Below are 19,231 nucleotides of genomic sequence, written 5' to 3' on the forward strand. Positions count from 1 at the left end.
CCTGCTTTAGCCTCTACTTCAGAGAAGGAAGGGGATTACCCTGCCCCTCACCCCTCCCACTCCTCACTTACAAACCCGCCAGCCCTTTCCTCCAACCCCTGCTGATTCAGCCTGATTCATGATTCAGCCTTATTTCCTCATATTTGAGGAAAGAGAAATTGAACCCATTTCACAGATTGGGAAATAGAAGAAAAAGGTCTCTCCTCTGTGAAACCAGAGAGGCCTCTGGACCATAGGCTGGGCTGAGTATATTCCACGGGGCAAGGACTCTCCCAGGCAGAGCCCTGCAGGCCTGGCATTTATGAGGAACATCCTGAGATATACAAGAAGGGGCAGTTCTGAAAAGCTGTGAGAAAAGCAGGGTGGAAGTGGGCCAAGCACCACCCCCAATGCTAATATTCTAGGGTAAACTGGGAACTGAAAGAGGTCACCCAGGCCTGACCCTCCTGGTACATGCTGCCTGCAGCCTCTCCAACGTTCCAGCTTCTCTGCAGACCTTCGGGGGGGTGGGGATCTATCTCCTCGCCAAGGAGCTTATTCCCATTAGCTTCCCTGTCACTCTTGATGCTGTCTGTGCCCCCAGGAGCCACACAGGACAAGACTATGCCCTCTGCCCACAGAGAGCCCCGCAGGGACTCGAAAGCAGTGGCACTGCCCCTTAATGGTCCTTCCCCAAATCTCAGACCACCTGTGATGACCCCAGTCCCCAAGGCAGCTACAAGGTCCTGCCGCCTCCCCTCCTTCCCTCTCGGTCCCGTAGCTCGAGTCACGCTCTGGCCATCTCTCTGCTGGACCATCATCGCTGAGCTGGTTTCCACCCAGCCAGTCTTGCCACCATCTTTGGCCAAATGACCCGAGAGGAGCAGCACAATAGAACAGAAACAGTTCAGGCCTGTGTTCAAATATAGCTCCGTAAGTGACCCGATCCCTCTGAGCCTCCATTTCCCCATCTGAAAACGGGGCAGGGGTGGGGGTGACTGCCAGCAGCAGCTACTTTGAAGGGGTATTGTGAGATTTCAATGGGGTGTCTGTAAGAAGCCTGGCAGGAGGCACAGCAACAGGCATCGACTCAACGAGCTGCTTACAACCCTCTGTCCTCCCCACCCGCTTCAGGATAAAATCCAAACTCGGGGCAGATACTGCAAGCTATCCACCCCGATCTTATCTCCCACTGCCCCGTTCCCAGCCTGCGCCTCACCAACACTTCCTCCTCCAGGAAGCTCTGCAGACATTAGCAGCCAAGGAGCTTTCCCCCCACTGACCTTACAAAGCCCATCCATCACCTTCGCCATCACTTGATCTTTGTCTTCCCTCCCCCATCAGATCGGCAGCCTCTCCAGTCAGGAGCCAGCAGCACCTTTTTGCCCATTTCGTGTCTCCATCACCCTTGTCCACAGACTTTTCCCAGAGCTATTTAACGAACTACTCTAACGTTCCATTTCAAGTAAAGAATGTCCAAATCTTCCAAACAGTTCAGGTATTTCAAGCCATACCTCAAAGCAAATTCCAACCTCTGTCCAGCCTTAGGGACTTTCAGGCCTGGTTTTGGTCCCAAAGTATGGAAGGTGGGTCAAGAGCCCAGGGCAGAGAGACCAGAGGCCATTTCTAAGTTTTCTCTGGTGAATTTCTCAGATGCAGAGTTTCTCATTTGGCCCCTAGGCCAACCCCAGCCTATAATTTCTTACTTCTGATCACATCTTCAACTTGTGATTGCAAAACTGTTCCTTGCATACCCCCTGGTTGACAGGAGGCTAGCTTTCCATCTTTTCTTGCTTGCTGGCTCCCTCCCTTCACCTATTGATTATCCAAGAGGCCTCTCCCCCTGCTCTGATCATGATGACGGGAAGGTCTGACCACATGCCAAGGAGTCATCCCCATTGCTCAGGATTTCTTTCAGCCTTCCGGCCCCTCTACCCATTTCCCCGAGTTTCTGAATCCCCTCAAAGTCCAGCTAGTAGTGGACTGTCCAGTGGCATCCCTACCAGCTGAAAGTGAACTGTCCACCCCGGAGGGCCCCTATTCTCAGGACCCAGGAAACGCCTACGGGCCCTTCAAGTCCAAGACACAGTGCCGGACCTGCCCCCGGAGCAGTTAGAACAGCCATGCGCAAACTTTCATCTTCCAAGAACTTCTCTCATTACCTACCCCACTCGATTGTTTTAGGTGGTCATTTATCAACTAACAATTTGCTTTCCATTTTTAAAGAAATTACTCAAAGCCCCCAATGAAAGTCCAATCAGCAATCATATGAGATGGTACCCCCTGCACAGGGCACTAAAGCCAGTGGAAGTCTGGGCCACCCCACTAATTCACTTAAGGGTATTTAATGAGGACCCGCCGTGTGTCCTAGGCTCAAAAACCCATACACACACGCAATTTCCACGAGGATTCTGCAGTCCTGATGCTGGCTCAAAGTCCACTCCTCATTACTATCCTCAAGGACCTTTGGGGCTGGGGTACCTAGAGTAGCCCATAAGCTTAGCACTGAGGACTGCTGATGAGTCACACATGAGGACACTGAGATGTCAGTGCCTTGGCCTTACAGCTCTCATCACCCCAAGGGCTTCAATTCTGGGCCCCACCTCTGCCCCTGCTGATCTGAAAGTGATCTGGTCTAATGGAGATGAAAGCCACTGTGCTCCCCTGGGTGCTGGGGAGAGGTCTGTTGACAAAGCCACCAGCTGTCCCCAGCCAAAGCCAGGGAGACGGACTCCTCCCTGCACCACCCGAACTGGGAGAGCGTTCCTGCCAGGGATCCAGGCAGCAACAGAAACTGGACCATCACGGAGCTCCAGGCCCAGGCTCCAACTGAGTTCCCCTCCTGCTCCAGCTGCCCACAACACGAGCCAGGGCAAAAGACTCACCCGCACCAGTACGGCCAGAAGGAGCATCACTTGGGGGTAAGGGGCGTGGGGAGAGGGAGCAGGTGTCCTCATAATTTCAACTGAAAATGAAACTGTGAGGTCAGTCATAGCAGGACCTTATAGAGCCCTGTTAGTTGAGACTCAGGCTGGGGGAGGGGAGTCAAATCCAAGTTCCACTACTTCCCACCTACTTGACCTTTGCCATTCTGTGCCTCAGTTTCCCCCTCTGTAAAATGTGGTTAATAGTAATGTCAAAGAATTAAATGAGATCACATATGTAAATCAATTAGCCCAGTGTCTGGCCCATAGTAAGCGTGCAATAAGTACTTGATGAATATAAACAAGCCACTGTTCTTATTTCATCCTTATTCTGGCAGATACTATATTTTGCCCATTTCACAGGTGAGGAAACTGAGGCTAGGAGAAGGTAAGGAACCAGCCAAAGATCACATAGCTGGAAAGTGACAGACACCCAGGTCAGTCTGAACCCCAGACCAGGGGCCAATACTACCCCAGGCTATTCCAAATGGTTTTTTTTTCGAGGGGGGTTAGTGGGGGGAAGAACAGCACAGGGGCGTGACTGGAGTGTATCTCCTCACGCTGGCATGGCTCCTGGCTGACCCAGGTGCTCAAATCTGGGAAAAAGCCAGGAGGCCAGTCCCCAGATTCCCCCCCTGTCCCAGAACCCACGCGTCCCACGCGTCCACGGGCGCCCCCTCCTCACCTGGTCCCAGGGTGTTAAAGGGCAGCGTTCAGATCGGTGCTCCTTGATCCTGAGAACCTGAGGGAAGAGGGGAGCTATAGATCGGGCCGCTCACAGCCCGGCGAAAACCGGTCCGGCTGCCTTACCCTTCCTGAAGCAGGGACCCGGCCCCTAACCCCCTCCCTCGCCAGACAAAAGTTTCCCCTGTTTGGGAGTAGGGGAGGGGGAGGGGGCATTCCTCGTGAGTGACATTATGCGTGACCTACAGCTGCCGCGCTGCCCTCCGCGCACCCCGGCCTGCCCCGGCCCCCGCGCGGCCCCCCCACCCTTTGTCCTCCCACCCCGAGCGCGGGGCCCGCAGCTCCGCCGGCCCGCCCGGCGCCCGCCCGCCCCAAACTTGCAGCGGGGCCGCTGGGGCGCCGCGCGGCCTGCACGCCCGGCTCGGGCCCCGCCGGCTGGGCGACTGGGGACCGGCCGGTTCCGGCCTCTGGGCCTCTTACCTGCCACAGCGGGGCGCTACCCGGGGAAGGGGGCGCTCCGGGCGAGCCGTCGGACGCCTGGGTCCCCCAGCATTGCGAGCGCTGCTGGGATCGGCCCGGGCCGGGTTAACCCCTTCGCGGCCGTCCCCGCCGCTCCCGCCCCCGCCCCGCGCCGCTGCCGCTGCCGCCGCCCCGCCTCCGCTCGCTCTCCTCCCTCTCCCCTCCCTCCGGCTCCCAGCCCCCATCCCGGCCCCCCGAACGGCACTGGGGCCGCTCACAGCCGCCCCTCCTCCCGCGGCCGCGAGGTTGGGGGTCCCCCTGAAGACTGAAAGTTGGGGCGATCTCCCTCGCCCCCATGGACCCGCGGAGCACAGACGGGAGAGCCCGCGCGCCCGCGCCCCCAGCCCCGCGTCCCCTTCCCCCTCCGGCCCGGCGCCCACCTTCCCGAGCCGCGGCGTGGGAGCGGGCTCGATCCGTGACGGAGCGGGGTGCCGGCAAAGACCGGCTCCGGGGGCCCGGCGGCGGGGGTGCGGCGAGCGCCCGGGGCGGGGGCGGGCGGGACCCCGCTCTGCTCTCGGGGCTGGATTTCTCGGTTTCCACCCGGATTCTCCCTCGGCTCTCCCGGCCGATTCGGTGCTGCTCGGCGACCACGTGACGCGGCTGCCTTTGACCCCGGTCTCGGAGCGGGTAGGGGGCGGGGGCCGGGGGGTGTCAGATGCGGCACCCACGAGGACTGGGGGACGCTGCCCGGCGTCCCGGGGGTGGTGACCCCAAGGAGACAAACCCGGCGGAAACCAACAAGTTATTCGGGGTCAAAGGGAGAACAGCGCTCGGGGGTCGGAGATGCTTCAGCGAGAACCTGGGAGACAAAGACCCGCGTCCGCTGCGCCTCCGAGGGCCCTGGGAGAGCCCGAGGGGCCTCGGCTCTGCAGCCACCGGGCTTAGGACAACCGCCCTGAGCCTCGTCTCAGGGCGCCCCGACATCCAAGTCTCTGCTGGAGTGACCCCTCCTGGGCAGGCCTTCCATCCCCCACCCCCACCCCGCTTCCCACCTTTGCCCTGACTCTAGAAAAACCCTTTATTTCCTTTAGCGTGATTATCTGGTTCATTTACTGGTTTCACTGTTTACTAAAATGTCATCTCTCCCAACAAGTTGTTCCCAGATGAATCCCCAGAGCCTGGCCCATAGCGGGCAGATGGAGAGGTGGATGACCTTGTGCAAATCTCTTCTCCCACTGAGTCTCAGTTTCCCACTCCCGGTGTTATTTCAGCCATCTCAACAACCCTGCACGGGCAAGGTTACAGCGCCCGCCCTCAGCAAACAGATGGGACGACCAGGCCCAGAGATGAGATGATTTCTGGGAGTCTCCTATGTAGCCTGCACTCAGATCTGACTGCTCCAGACCTCAGCTTTCTCCCTCCCGGGACCCAGCCTGTAAAGTGTGTGTGTGTGTGGGTTGGGGTGGCGGGGAGGGGGGGGGGGGGCTTAAGGGCTTGATTAGTGAGCCTTAAGGGGCTTGCTTTGCTAATATGTAGACCATCAGGCCCCTCCCCTCCCCTCCCCTCCCCTCCCCCCCAACATGCTGATTCCAGGTGGGTCTGGGATGAGGCTGGGCTTATTTGGAAAATAATGCATTGGTGATTTCCTAAGGACCTTCAGAAGCTCAAGATTCTCTAACTGTAGAAGCAAAGCTCAAAAACATCAGCAACCAGAACAGAGCAAAGGGAGGTAGAGAAGCCAAGTTTGACCATGAGAGCAGGATAGACTCATTCTGGTGCCCCCAAAGGGTAATGTCCTGTAGTGAGGGGAAAGGGTATTCAGCCAGCCCACATATGTCTCAGGGGAGGGGCTGGAGGATGGGACCAGGCTTCTGACTCCCAGATAGGTCCACGTGACAGCTTTGGACTTAGTGTAATCAGACAGGATACAGCCTAATGGCAGCAGCCACAAGCCTAAATTGCAGGCCATCTTCAAAGATAGGTTTGTGACTTCTGGTACATACTCCCACCACCCCACCAGGATAACCAGAGAAATCAGCATCCACCAGCAAATTCTCCTTTATAAATCCATGTTCCTGCCCAGCCATCATAGCTTGTTGAGCATTGACCTATGAACCAGGAGGTCATGGTTCAATTCCCCATCAGGGCACATGCCTAGGTTTCCAGCTCAATCCCGTGTGTGGGGCGTGCAAGAGGTAGCCAATCAATGATTCTCTCTCACCATTGTTTCTATCTCTCCCTCTTCCTTCCTCTCTGAAATCAATTAAAATATATATATATATATATATTTTAAAATCCATATTCCTGTAGTCCGTAACTGGTCCTTGAAGATGGTCTGGATCTTAGGTAGGCTAAGCAAGGCCCTAGAATCTTACTCATGCATTTCTCTGCTTTGGAAGACCATTTCCATCTGCATGAGGCCCTGTGAGCACCTTCTTTGTTGCAAGCACTGTGCTCCTGGCAAGGAGACACAGCGTGTAAAGAGACATGTGTTTGGAGATGCTCTGTATGTCCCTCCCTGTATTCAGAGACTATTGGAGCAGAAGGCACGCTGGGGACACCCAGGGCAAGTGCTAAGGCCCACAGTAAGAGGGAAGCAGAATGAGGGAGTTTTGGAAAAGTTGAGTGTCGAAGGGACAGGAGGCGGGGGGGGGGGGGTGGGGGGTGGGGGGGGCAGGGTGAGAAGAGCAGAGGAAGCAGAAAGGAAAGAATGAGAAAGAAAACTGGAGAGGAGGGTTAGCAGCAGATTATGAGCGGCCTTGTGTGAGGTGCTCCGCTGATTGGAATTATCTGAGGGCCTGCCTGGTGGAGTGAGAAGATTGGTAGCCAGTGAAGGGAGTGATAAGAGCCATAATGTGGAAAGGTGGAGAGGAAGGAGATCACCTGAGCTGAGTGAGATGCTGTATCTTGCCAATGGAGCTGCAGGTCCACTGTTTTGGGGGAGCACCTGTGAGCTGGGGTGACTCCCTTGTCACTAATGGCTCTTCCTATTCTTTTCAAGTCTTCAGAGTTGCTGTTCCCAAGATGAACACAAGGCCCTCCAGCTCACTGTCACCCAGAAAGTCTGTGAGAAGGCGAGGCCAAGGCCCCACCCCAGGAAATGGCCTCCATGGGTCTAGTTGAAGCTAAGGACTTGCATTTCTAACCACACCCTGGGAGGTTCAGCAGAAGACTGTCCTGCCCCTCCTTCCCCTCAGGACCCAGCCACACCTCCCAGAGCTTTGGGGGCCTTCTTTATGCTGACAGCTCCCCCTACCCAAACCCCCTTCTCAGCCCTAAGGCCCGCCCCCCACTGCCCACTTGACACTCCCCTTGACTGTCCCAAGGGCACCTTTATCCAACTCCATAAAGCTAAGGCTGGACTCATTATCTTCCACCCCAACCTGCTTCTCCCCTCCTCCTGGGTGCCCTTTCACACGTCCAGTCCAGAAATCTGACCCCAGTCCCTGGTCCCCACATCCTATCCACCAGCCAGTCACATTGGTTCAGCCTCCAGTTTTTTTTCTAACCCACCTCAACTTTTCATCACTGCCACCCTCGTCTGAGCCCCATCTTGTCTCTGCCTTGCATTAATGTCTTGTCTTAATGACCTCTTAAATACTCTCCTACCTCCCCCTTTGCCCATTCTTTTTTAAAAATATGTTTTTGTTTTGTTTTGTTTTGTTTTAGAGAGGAAGGTAGAGGGAGAGAGATAGGGGGGAAAAAGCATTGATGCCAGAGAGAAACATCAATTGGTTGCCTCCCATATGAACCCTGACAGGGGATTGAGCTCACAACAGGGGTATGTGCCCTGACCAGGAAGCTACCTTTCAGTGCACAGGATGGTGCTCAACCAATTGAGCCACACTGGCCAGGGCCCACATTGCCCATTCTAATGCAATTTCCTTGTGCCCATTTCTTACTTAAAACCACCAACAGCTCCCCATTACTCTAAGATAAATTAGCTGCCTTGTTGTCCAGTCTCATCTTTTGTCCTAAATGGTCTACCCACCCTTCACCTTTACCTAATTCGTTGTGAAGAGTGTGGACTCAAGCCAGACTGCTTGGGTTTGAATGCTGGCTTTACCACTTACAAGCTGTGTGACCTTGGGCTAGTTTCTCAACCTTTATGTGCTCAGTTTCCTGGCCTCTAAAGCAGGAATAATAGTATGTACTTCATAGGGCTGTTGTGAGAATGAAATGAGCTAAATATGTAAAACCCTCAGTGTGGCCCTGGCCAGGTAGTTCAGCTGGTTAGAGCATCGTCCTGATATGCCAAGGTTGCAAGTTCAATCCCCGGTCAGGGCACATACAAGAATCAACCACTAAATGCATAAATAAGTAGAACAACAAATCTGTTCCTCCCTTCCTCTCTAAAATCAACAATAAATTTTTAAAATTTTGTTTAAATCGTAGAACCTTCAACGTGCTATCACATGATAAGCACTGCCTGCGTTTGAATGCAGCCTGGGTTTTCCTCCTCGTGTTTTCCTTACACCCCTAATCCAGGCCATGCTTCCCGGTCCACACATCACATCTGCCTCTTCATCACCCTTGTAGCTACTTGTCGGCTGCCTGTCTCTCTAGAGCACAAACTCTGTGTGGAGAGGACCATGTTTATCATAGTGCCAGGCGCAGGGTAGGAACCTGCTCACATCGCCTGACTATACTGATGCGATGAACGTCAACAGGTTCGTCACAAAACAGAGGACACTGCTTTTCTACAAAAGCCGTCAGTGGTATTTTATTCATTCATTCATTCATTCATTCATTCATTCATTCATTCATTGTGGCCCTGTCCTGAGGAATGGATAGTCTACTGCAGAGACAGCCATGTAAATGAATCAGAAGATACTGCAGTGTAACTGTTGTTATAGTGGCCTGCAACAATTTCGTTTCCCAGGAGTTCTTTGGAAGCATGGAAGGGAAAAGTAACTGAAAACAAGCAGGGCTGTCTTTTGGCCGGCACCCCCAGTTCCCAGCAGGGAGGTCTTTAGAGCAAGAAGGGTAGGTCTCATCCCCAGGGCATTCAGGCCACCCACTCTTTCCATGCTGAGAGACCTCCTATTCAGCCTTCAGGGCCCACTTAAGCAGCATTTTCTCCGGGAAGTCGTCCTGCTCCTGCCAGGGCTCTGTATGGGCCCCAATCCTGGCTCTAATGATTTTTTGGGACTATAGTGAGATTTGTCAACGACAATCCAAATTTCATGTTGTTTGCTTCTTTAAAAAAAGTAAAAGGTGATTGAATGAACGTGTAACTACATGTTATTTCGTGTTGGACTTCAGTGGAGGTAGAAAATAGCCTCTGTCAGACCATGTGATCTGATTGTGGTTTGGAGAACATGGTCACCGTAATTACAACATTGACCACATGGTGTGAGCGCTCTCTCTCTCTCTTCCCCCTCCCTCTCTTTCTCTCTAAAAATCAATAAAAAGAACCAAAAAAAAAATTACTTACTCTGGAGCATGCCATACGCTTTCCCTTTGTTACTTGACAGCATGAAGCTCAGAGAGGTGAAGCAAATTCCCCCAAGTCACCCAGACAAGAGTGGTAGAGATGGTCTCAAATCCAGACCCATCCAACTACAAGACTAAGTTCTCGTCACTATTTGACCCTACCTCTCAGGGCCCAGGTGTCACGAGGTCCCAAACTGTGCACGACCTCCTGGGTCTGTGCCTGCTCCCCTGTTTCCACGGGGCTCCCTTCTCACCCTTCCCCCTTGCACACCCACTACCAACAATGCCACTGCGTTCCAAGAGCACTGCAGCTGGTTTCCAAAGCAGTCCCCTCTCTGGGGCCAGGTTTCCTGTTTCAGCAGAATCTAAGGATGTGTGTCACACCTTCCCCAGGCCATCCCTTACTCCCAGGAGCTGCCCCTGGGCCAGACTCCGCTGACACAATCCCTCCCGTGTGCAGCACTTTTCCTGTCATTTTTTATAAAGCACTTTCCAATTCTATACACCAATTCCTGGGGACTCTGCAGCAGTCCTGAGAGGTGGGTACAATAGAGGATTTCACCCCATTTTACAGATGAGAAAGTGGAGGTTCAGCCAACCTGTGGGAAATCCCCTCAACTTGCAGAAGAGCCAAGCCGTGCCTATACACATTTCGGACCATCTGCCCACATTCTTCCAAGTCTCTGGAGGGTGCAACTTGACCAAGAGAACAGGGACGCGGCATCTTTAGAATCCTCACACGGAGGAGATAATGGCTTTTGCAAACAAATGTAAATCACTTAATTCCCCTTTTTACGGTGTTCATTGTGATGCACCAATTACAACTTGGCAAAGAAAAACACTTCGAAGCACCATGTGGTCTCTAAATGATGTGACAGCAATCAGCTCAAAGTCCTCTGAGGGCAGGGCAGGGCCAGGCCAAGTTCAGCCCCAGCATCAGTGCAGCAGGTGCCTAGGGCCAGAGGGGGACGAACTTTCCCTAACCTCTCAGCTGCTACTCAGAAGGGATCTGCCCTGACCTTGCCCTCACCCCAGGCCATGTCTCCTCCACTCCTCTACCATCTGACTTCCTCATTCTTCATTCTCTTTCACTTGATCACCTGGAGTGAAATACTTTCAACAGCACTCAAATCAAAAGATTATATTAGCCCTAGCTGGTTTGGCTCAGTGGATAGAGTGTCAGTCTGCGCACTGAAGGGTCTTGGGTTTGATTCCGGACCATGGCACAAGACGGGGTTGCGGGCTCGATCCCCAGTGGGGGGCGTACAGAAGGCAGCCAATCAATGATTCTCTCTCATCATTGATGTTTCTATCTCTCCCAATCCCTTCCTCTCTGAAATCAATAAAAATATATATATTTTTAAAAGATTATATTATTAATTTAGCCCTGGCCTGCAAACCAAAGGGTCATGGATTTGATTTTCAGTCAAGGGCACGAACCTGGGTTGCAGGTTCAATTCCCAGACACATGCAGGAGGCAACCAATCGATGTGCCTCTCTCACATGATGTTTGATATCTTTCTCTCTCTCCCCCCCGCCCCCACTTTCTTTCTCTCTACCCCTCCCTCCCTTTCACTCTAAAAAGCAATGGAAAAAAATATCCTCAGATGAGGACTAATAAAAAAAGATTATATTAACTATTAATTTTTAAAAAGGGGTGAGATTTCTCCACAAGATTCCCATTGATTCTTTTAGTTCATTATCACCACTCCCATGGGGTAGGAGGTAGGCATTACAATTCCTACTTTCTAGTTAAAGAAACTGAGGCTCAGGGTCCCGGTACCTCCACAGAGGTCCAGAGAGACCCCACCCAGTGAAGCAGGGAGGAATGGGGGGGGGTCACCTGGTCTAGGGGTTGCTGCCCACCCAGTCTTCTGTCGCCACCAGTCCATACACACACATCCAGCCTGATTTGTTCGTTTGCATTATTCTCCTGCGCCCCCTTTAGTCTTACATTAGGATTCCAGAAAGAATTCAGTGGGCAAACCAAGGCCCAAGAAGGAGCAGGGGAGAGAAGCAGTGCCCCCATCACAATGACAGAGTGAGCAAGGACAACCCGAGGAGGCCCCTGCCGGTCACCCTGCCCCACTGCCCCACTGTGTCTGTGCATCAGAAGCTGAGGAGGTGGCACCGGCGAGGCAAGGACTACCAGGGCCAAGTCTAGACACCATTCCCGGGCCCTTGGAGATGTGCCAGCATGAGGGGCTGAGAGGGGGGAAGTGTTGACTCCAAGGGGGATTTGGCTCTGGGATTGGCCTGGTGGCCAGACTCTTGTCTGGGGCTATCTGCTCCAACAGGCATGGACATTCTTATCATTCCAAGGTCCTCCATTCATACCCACCTGTCTGGACTGGGTCTGTCCTGAGATGGAGCTGGAGTTGGGGGAGAGAAGAGTGAGGGAGACAGAAGGGATATACCACACCCCCCGCCCCTCCCCCTGCCACAGCACAATTATACTCATATACCACCCCATGCTCATCCCCCACACAGCACAATTATACTCATATACCACCCCACGCCCACCCCCCACTCAGCACAATTACACTCATATACCACCCCATGCCCACCCCCCACATACAGCACAATTACACTCATATACCACCCCCATGCCCACCGCCCCCACACAGCACAATTACACTCATATACTACCCCCACGCCCACCCCCCAACACAGCACAATTACACTCATTCACTCATATGCTGTGCACACACTCACCACCCCCACCTCCCTCCTCTGAGTGATTAAGAGCTTTGGAGCCAGACTGTCCTGTGTTGGAATCTAGAGTCAGCCCTCACTCATGGTCACTTAACTTGGCTTCAATTGTTTACTTGTAGAGTGGGGATAATAGTACTTACCTCAAAGGGTGGTTGAGAAGATTAAATGAGAAGCCACTTATCACCATGCCTGGCATAACTATAGTCATTACTGTCATTTTATCCAACACTCCTCTATTGTACACACACACACACACACACACACACACACACACACACACACACACACACCAGAGGCTAACGCCCACCCATCCTCAGCCAGATGACCCCCCTCAGAAACCCATCACCCTCTGACCCCTCCACTCCAGGCAGCCTGGGGCCCTCAAGGCCTGGGTATGTGCCAAGTGTGCCCAGCATCCCCTCTTCCCAGAATGCCCTCATCGCCACTTCTTCACAAGGCTAGCTGCCCCCTTCCCTTCAAGTCCCAGCTTCAGGTCCTTCTCCTCCAGGAAGCCTCCCGGATTGACCTCTGATTTCCTCTGCTAATTGCTGAGCCCTGTGAGTGAGTCATCGCCACTTGGTAATGAGACTCTTTCACTCTGGCAGCGAGAAAGCCTCTTCCTTCTTCCTCCCCAGAGTCTCTTAAAACTGAAAAAAACACTTCCCAGGCAGATTTGGGACACCTTAAACCGACCTCCTGATTCCTGTGTCACCCCGAGTCCTAGTAACTGTAGTCACCCGTCATCATACATCTTCCTGGAGCTGGAAACAGGGCAGGGTGTAGAGGGCCTGGGGGGCAGGCCAGTTACCCAGTGGACAGACAGGATCAATGATAAACTGGGAGAAGCTGGAAGGACCCTCAATCCATTGTCGGGGTCCCAGGAATAGTTCTGCTGAGGGTTGGGGAATGGAGAGAGTCCTCTGGAGCTGAGGGTCCCTGCTGAGGGAAGGTGTCCCCGAAACCCTCCTGTATCAAAGGTGTTGAGGTTTGCCCTGCAGGACTCTCCACCTTTCATGGGGAGAGGGAAGCAGATTTGCTCTTGGAGACCCTGGAAGGTGCTCTGGGAGCCAACCACGAGGTTGGAAGAAGCTTCGGGAAGCAGATCCCACACACCCGATTTGGGGAAACTCAAACAGTCCAAAAGCCCAGCAGCTTCGTGGACAGCAATTTCTCCACAGGGTGACAACCGGGTGAAGGGAAGGGGTAGGCAGACGCGGGTCAGCGGTGGAGGATCCCTGCGTTGGGTGGGAATAGGACCAGAAGTCTTCTCAGATTTTTCCCGGCTCTGAGAGTAACTGTCTAAGATTCAATGACGTAAAGATCTGGAAATCTGGGTCTAAAATTCTGTCCCTTTAAAATTCCGAAATGCGGCCCTGGATGGATAGCTTAGTTGGCTGGAGCATCGTCCTGATATGCCAAGGTTGCGGGTTCAATCCCTGGTCAGGACACATACAAGGCTCAATGAATTAATGAATAAATAAGTGGAACAAACCAATGTTTCTCTCTCTCTTCCTTCCTCTCTCTCTGAAATCAATTTTTAAAAAAATGAAGTTCTGAAATGCCACACATGAAATTTATTTTTAGTAGATATGTTTTAAAAAGTTAAAATAAACAGGTGAAATTAATTTTAATAATATATTTAACCCAATATACCCCAAATATTATAATTTCAATATGTAATTAATATAAAGAAATAGTGAGAAGTTTTAAGTTCTTTCTTTTGTACTAAGTCCTCCAAATCCTCTGTGTACCTGACTCACAGCACATTTCAGTTCAGGCTAGCCACATTTCAAGTGTTCAATGGCCACACATGGCTAGTGGCTACAGTGTTGGACTGCACAGTTTAGAAACCTAAAATCTATGACTCACTTTCTTCAAACTCTAGGAAGCCATGCCTCTGAGATTCTAGAAGTCTGTGGCATATTAAGCGTCTGTAATGCTATAACTGTGATTCCACCAGATTAAAATGTTTCCCCGAGTCTGCTTGTGGGTAAGTCTTCTCCCCACGTGTTTTTTGTGTAGAAAGAAATCCAGGCCCCTGCAGAGCCCCTGGGAGGTGAGGGAGCAAGGAGCCCCCCCCCCAGCTACCCCCACCATCTGGCCCAGCCTGTGGAAGCCACGCGGACATGCCCTGTGTCCAGGGTGCCGGCCTCTCCATGTACAGCTGCCTCGCCAGGCATCCCTCCAGCTCATCATCTCTCCATCCAGGCGCACGAGCCTGGAAGTGAGACTCCTGCCTTTGAGTCCTCCAGGGGAGGGGCATGCCCCTCCCTCCCTCCCTTGGTTTCTGTCCACTCTGGAGAGCCTCTGGGGGCGGCTGCAGCAGATGGAGCTGGGAGTGCGGTTAAAACCCCACGTGGAGTCCCCTGCGGGTGGAAATGGTCTCCATTTGCTGGAAGCTATAGCCTGGAGGGCAGAAGTCAGAGACCCACTGTGTGGGGCTGGGAGAGACAGAGGGGCTCTCTGAGGTCATGTGATCCATGCCCCACTGGTGCAGATGGGGGAACAGGCCGGAGAGCAGAGGGGGTTTCCTGAGCCAAGCACAAGGAGAGTGTCAGCTATAGGTTCTCCTCTTCCTTTTCCTAAACTCCCTCTCCTGGCTCCACTTTCAGTGAAAGTCAAGATGCAGATCCAGCTCCACCGAATGGCAGGGAGGCTGTGGGAAGGCCCCCAGTATTATATGTATGTGGGTGATTTCTTGGATTTGGGATACTTGTTCCAGGTCCAGAGGCCTCCAGGTTCCAACCCTGCCCCAGGCTTCCTTTGCTCCAGGCCCACAGGCAGGAGTCTGGGTGAGGCAGGAGCTGCAGCCAGATGTGGAGGGTCTTAGTCAACACAAGGACCAGCCTCCGGATCTGCTCTGTTATCCAGCTCTGGATTCCATTTCAAAGTCCTTTTGTAGCTACAGTCCCCTTTTATCCTCACAAGAGCCTGAGGGGAAGGGCGGGCAGGAGGGCTTGCCATCAGCACACAAACTCCCAGCCCTCACGCTGCCATGCAGAGGGCCAGTGCTGGGGCTTTGTTCCTGTTCCATGTTTTGCAGGTAGGGAAACTGAGGCCCAAAGTGGGGCTATGACCTGTCTCAGGCTACAGAGCTAGAGGGAGGCCCCTGAGGTATCACTGACTCAGCACCCATCCAGGGAGCCCCCACCTTGCTCCACTCCCAGGCACCCAGACACTCTGCAGCTGAAGAGCCGAATGTCAGGAGTCACCTGCACTCACAGTTTCCAAGCTGGACTGTTTCCCGGCTGGGTTTCCCCTCCAGGGAAAGCCCCAAAGCCATCTGAATGGTCAGGAGGATCAGGGAGGAAATGGTAAAGATCCTGCTACAGAGGGCAACCGAAAACAGCAGACCTTTGGCTTCTGGGATCTGGCTCTGCTGAAGTGGAGGGGGGAGCAGGTGGGGCTGGCAGCATGAAGGGAGACCTGGAATCCAGATTTGGAAAAGCACAAACTTAGGAGTGAAGCGGGCCTGGGTTCGAGTCCCAGGGTTGCTACTCAGCAGCTGTGTGATCTTATAGCCATGACTTCACCTGGGCTCCCTCTTCTGTTAACTGGGCTGTCACCCACCTCCAGGATAGTGGGAGTCAGTGCTCACAAGCTAAGCCCATAGCTAGTGCTGAATAAATGTTAGTTCTCGCCCACATGCCCCTCCAGGAACTGATCAGGCCCTGCCCCCTCCAGCTGCTCCCCTTGGCTGCCATAAATATGGCCCATAAATATTTATTGCATAAACAAATGAATGAATGATTGTTGCCAGCCCAAAATACAGCAAAATATAGGGGAAGGCTTTGAACTAGTCTATCAGATCTGACAGACTGTCACAACTCAGTAGGTGGCCTCAGGTTTTAAGGAATATAATAATAACTAACCTTTCTAAAGCACTCACTATGTGCCAGGCTTTGCTAAGAAGCTTAAAGCACCAAGTTCTCCCAGCAGCACTCTGAGAAGGTGTGACTATTGCTAAGTGGCCCCGTAGTCACATTGCTGGTTGGCAGCCATGTCTAGATGTGGACCAGCCATCCTGTCCCCAGAGCTCCTGGTCTTTCTTAGGGGTGGCCAGGACCTCTGGGGGAAAGGCTCCCCTCCCCAGGTGACTGCTGGTGCTGCTCAGGGTTTCCCCTGAGTTTTGGAGGCTCCTGCAAATCAGATGAAGTGGGCGCTCTGCCTGGGCTCAAGATTGTTGCCTGGGCTCTTTGTCAGAGACTAATTCTCACCATTTTCTGGGTGTTTCCTGCCCAGAAAGAGGAAGGAAGCAGGGGCTCCAGATCCTTTGTCCTCCCTCAACTCATCCTCCCCCTCCCCTGCCCCGACTTCTGGACCTTCCTCTTCCTTGTCCAACCACTGACCCTGAACTTGGAGTTCATTCCCAGGCGGACTTCACAGTGCGATAGCAACAATAACTCCGGGACATGGTTCTATGCTCTGCCAAGAACCAAAGGGTGCTTTCCTTTCCCGGTGGGCAGATTTGGAGAAATCTGGCCCCCAGATGGAGGAGGTGGGGGTCGGGAATGTGCCAACAACTGACATCAGTTCACAAAGAAGCTCCACAGTGATGGTACAGATCATCCCAGCCAGCCTGCTGGTTTGATTGCTATCACCCAGTTTAACAGAAAAGGAAACTGAGGCCCAGGAGGAATAAGTGACTCGTTCATGATTCTGCAGACATTTGCAGGCAGAAGCAAATGTTTATCCCAATCTCCAGAGATTTATTATTATTATCATAACTAGAGGCCTGGTGCATGAAATTCGTGCACGGGGGTGTGTGTCCCTCAGCCCAGGCTGCACCCTCTCCAATCTGGAACCCCTCGAGGGATGTCCGACTGCTCGTTTAGGCCCGATCCAGGTAGGATCAGACATCCCTCTCACAATCCAGGACTGCTGGATCCCAACTGCTCGCCTGCCTGCCTTCCTGATTGCCCCTAACCACTTCTGCCTGCCAGCCTGATCACCCCCTAACCACTCCCCTTCCAGCCTGATTGATGCCTAACTGCTCCCCTGCCAGCCTGTTTGCCCCTAACTTCCCTCCCCTGCAGGCCTGGTCCCCCCAACTGCCCTCCCCTGCAGGCCTGGTCACCCCTAACTGCCCTCCCCTGCAAGCCTGATCACCCCTAACTGCCCTCCCCTGCAGGCTTGATGGCCCCCAACTGCCCTCCCTTGGAGGCCTGGTCCCTCCCAACTGCCCACCCCTGCTGGCCATCTTATGGTGGCCATCTTGTGTCCACATGGGGGCAGTCATCTTGTGTTGGAGTGATGGTCAATTTGCATATTATTCTTTTATTAGATAGGATTAGATAGGATAGAGGCCTGGTGCATGGGTGGGGGCCAGCTGATTTGCCCTGAAGGGTGTCCCGGATCAGGGTGGGGGTTCCCTTGGAGCGTGGGGCAGCCTGGGTGAGGGGCCTGTGGTGGTTTGCAGGCTGGCCATGCCCCCTGGCAACTCAAGCAGAGCCCCTGGTATCTGGGATTTATTTATCTTCTATAATTGAAACTTTGTAGCCTTAAGCAGAGACCAAGGCAGGCCAGGGCAGGCAGAAAGCTTGGCTTCCTCCATTGCCAGGGAAACTCAAGCCTCCTGCTCTATCCGTAGCCGCAGCCATCTTGGTTGGGTTAATTTGCATACTCACTCCTGATTGGCTAGTGGGTGTGGCTTGTAGGTGTAGCAGAAGTATGGCCAATTTGCATATTATTCTTTTATTATATAGGATAACTATTAATATTATTGAAAGGATTTACCAAGCTCTGACTCTGCCAAGAGCTTTCTTCTCATTACCTTATTTAATCCGCTCGGCAACTCAAAAGAGAACCCCATTTTACAGACGGAAACTGAGGTACAGAGAAGCAAATCACCTACCCAAGTCCAGTATTTGCATCCACAGGGTATCAAAGCCAAATTTGAACTCAGTCTCCAAAGTCTCAGGTCTTATAGGCAAGACAGGGCTGTCTCCACCGGGGGTGGAGCAGTCATTTTGTTTCCCAAAGTAGGGCCTGGGATGAGCCTGGCCTTACCCCCTGTTCATGGACCTGCTTCAGGCCTGGTGCACACAGCTCCTGGGAGCCCCTCAGACAGCAGGCCCTGGGAAATGGAGCAGGTCGTGCAGGACTTTGGGCACGTGGGGGGCACGTCTGAGTAGCAGCAGCTACATGTAGCAGCAGCCCCTGGTCTAGGTCATTGTGGCCCTGTGACACTTCACAGATGAGCTCACACATGTGTGCACAAAATTCCTTCCCTTTTCCTTCCTCCGTCCTTCACCAAACACCAGCTAAGTGGCCCTCATGTTTCCACACACAGACATTCACTTCTTTTGCTGGCCTCCCCAACCAGGGGCAGCTATATCATTTATGAGGCTCAGTGCAAAATGAAAATGCAGAACCTCTTGTTCAAAAATTGAGAATTTCAAGACAGTAACAGCAGAGCACTCAACCAAGCATGGAACCCAGAGCAAGTACAGACGTGGCGTGCCCATATGCCCATGTGCCACCCTGTTCCACTCATCTGGTTCCTGTCCCTCTACCCAGCCCTCCTGCCACCTTATCCTCCATTTATATCCTCACACATCAAGTTCTTTCCCATCTCAAGGCTTTTGCAAAGGCTGTTCTCCTGTCTGCAGACTCTTTTCCCAATCTCTTCTCATAATTGGGTCTTTCTCATCATTCAGGTGTCACCCAAAGCCACTTCCTCAAAGAGGCCCTCTTGGCCCCAGTCTAAAGTGGCCACCTGCATAGCTCTCCATCATGTCTGCTGTTTGTCCCTTCCTAGTGTGCATCACAATTTGTGACCTCACGTGTACTTGTCAGTTTACTACGTATTGTCCATCTTCCCAGGGGCAGGGCTGTCCTGCTCAGGACTGAATCCCCAGGGCCCAACCCAGTGCTCAGCACATAGTAGGTATTCAATAACTATTTGTAAAACAGTGAATGCATAAAGGCATGCATGGACACAGACACCCTGACACACCCCTCCCCGACTCCTGTATCACCCCCCCCTCCCTCTGCAACCAGACAAGCACAGGGGTGCTCCCCAAACATCCCGG

General features: G+C 53.0%; 1 protein-coding gene across 1 annotated transcript in view; it reads left to right on the forward strand.

Annotated features, from left to right (window-relative positions):
- Nucleotides 1–2,750: 2,750 nt before the first annotated feature.
- RPS14 (ribosomal protein S14) overlaps nucleotides 2,751–19,231 on the forward strand; it is a 30,869-nt gene continuing 14,388 nt past the window's right edge. The window contains exon 1 of the mRNA XM_080673747.1: nucleotides 2,751–2,900. The gene's annotated coding sequence lies outside the window, so the exon portion shown is untranslated. The remainder of the gene's footprint in view (nucleotides 2,901–19,231) is intronic.

Source organism: Plecotus auritus, assembly GCF_963455305.1.
Source record: "Plecotus auritus genome assembly, chromosome: 6".
NCBI lineage: Eukaryota > Metazoa > Chordata > Mammalia > Chiroptera > Vespertilionidae > Plecotus > Plecotus auritus.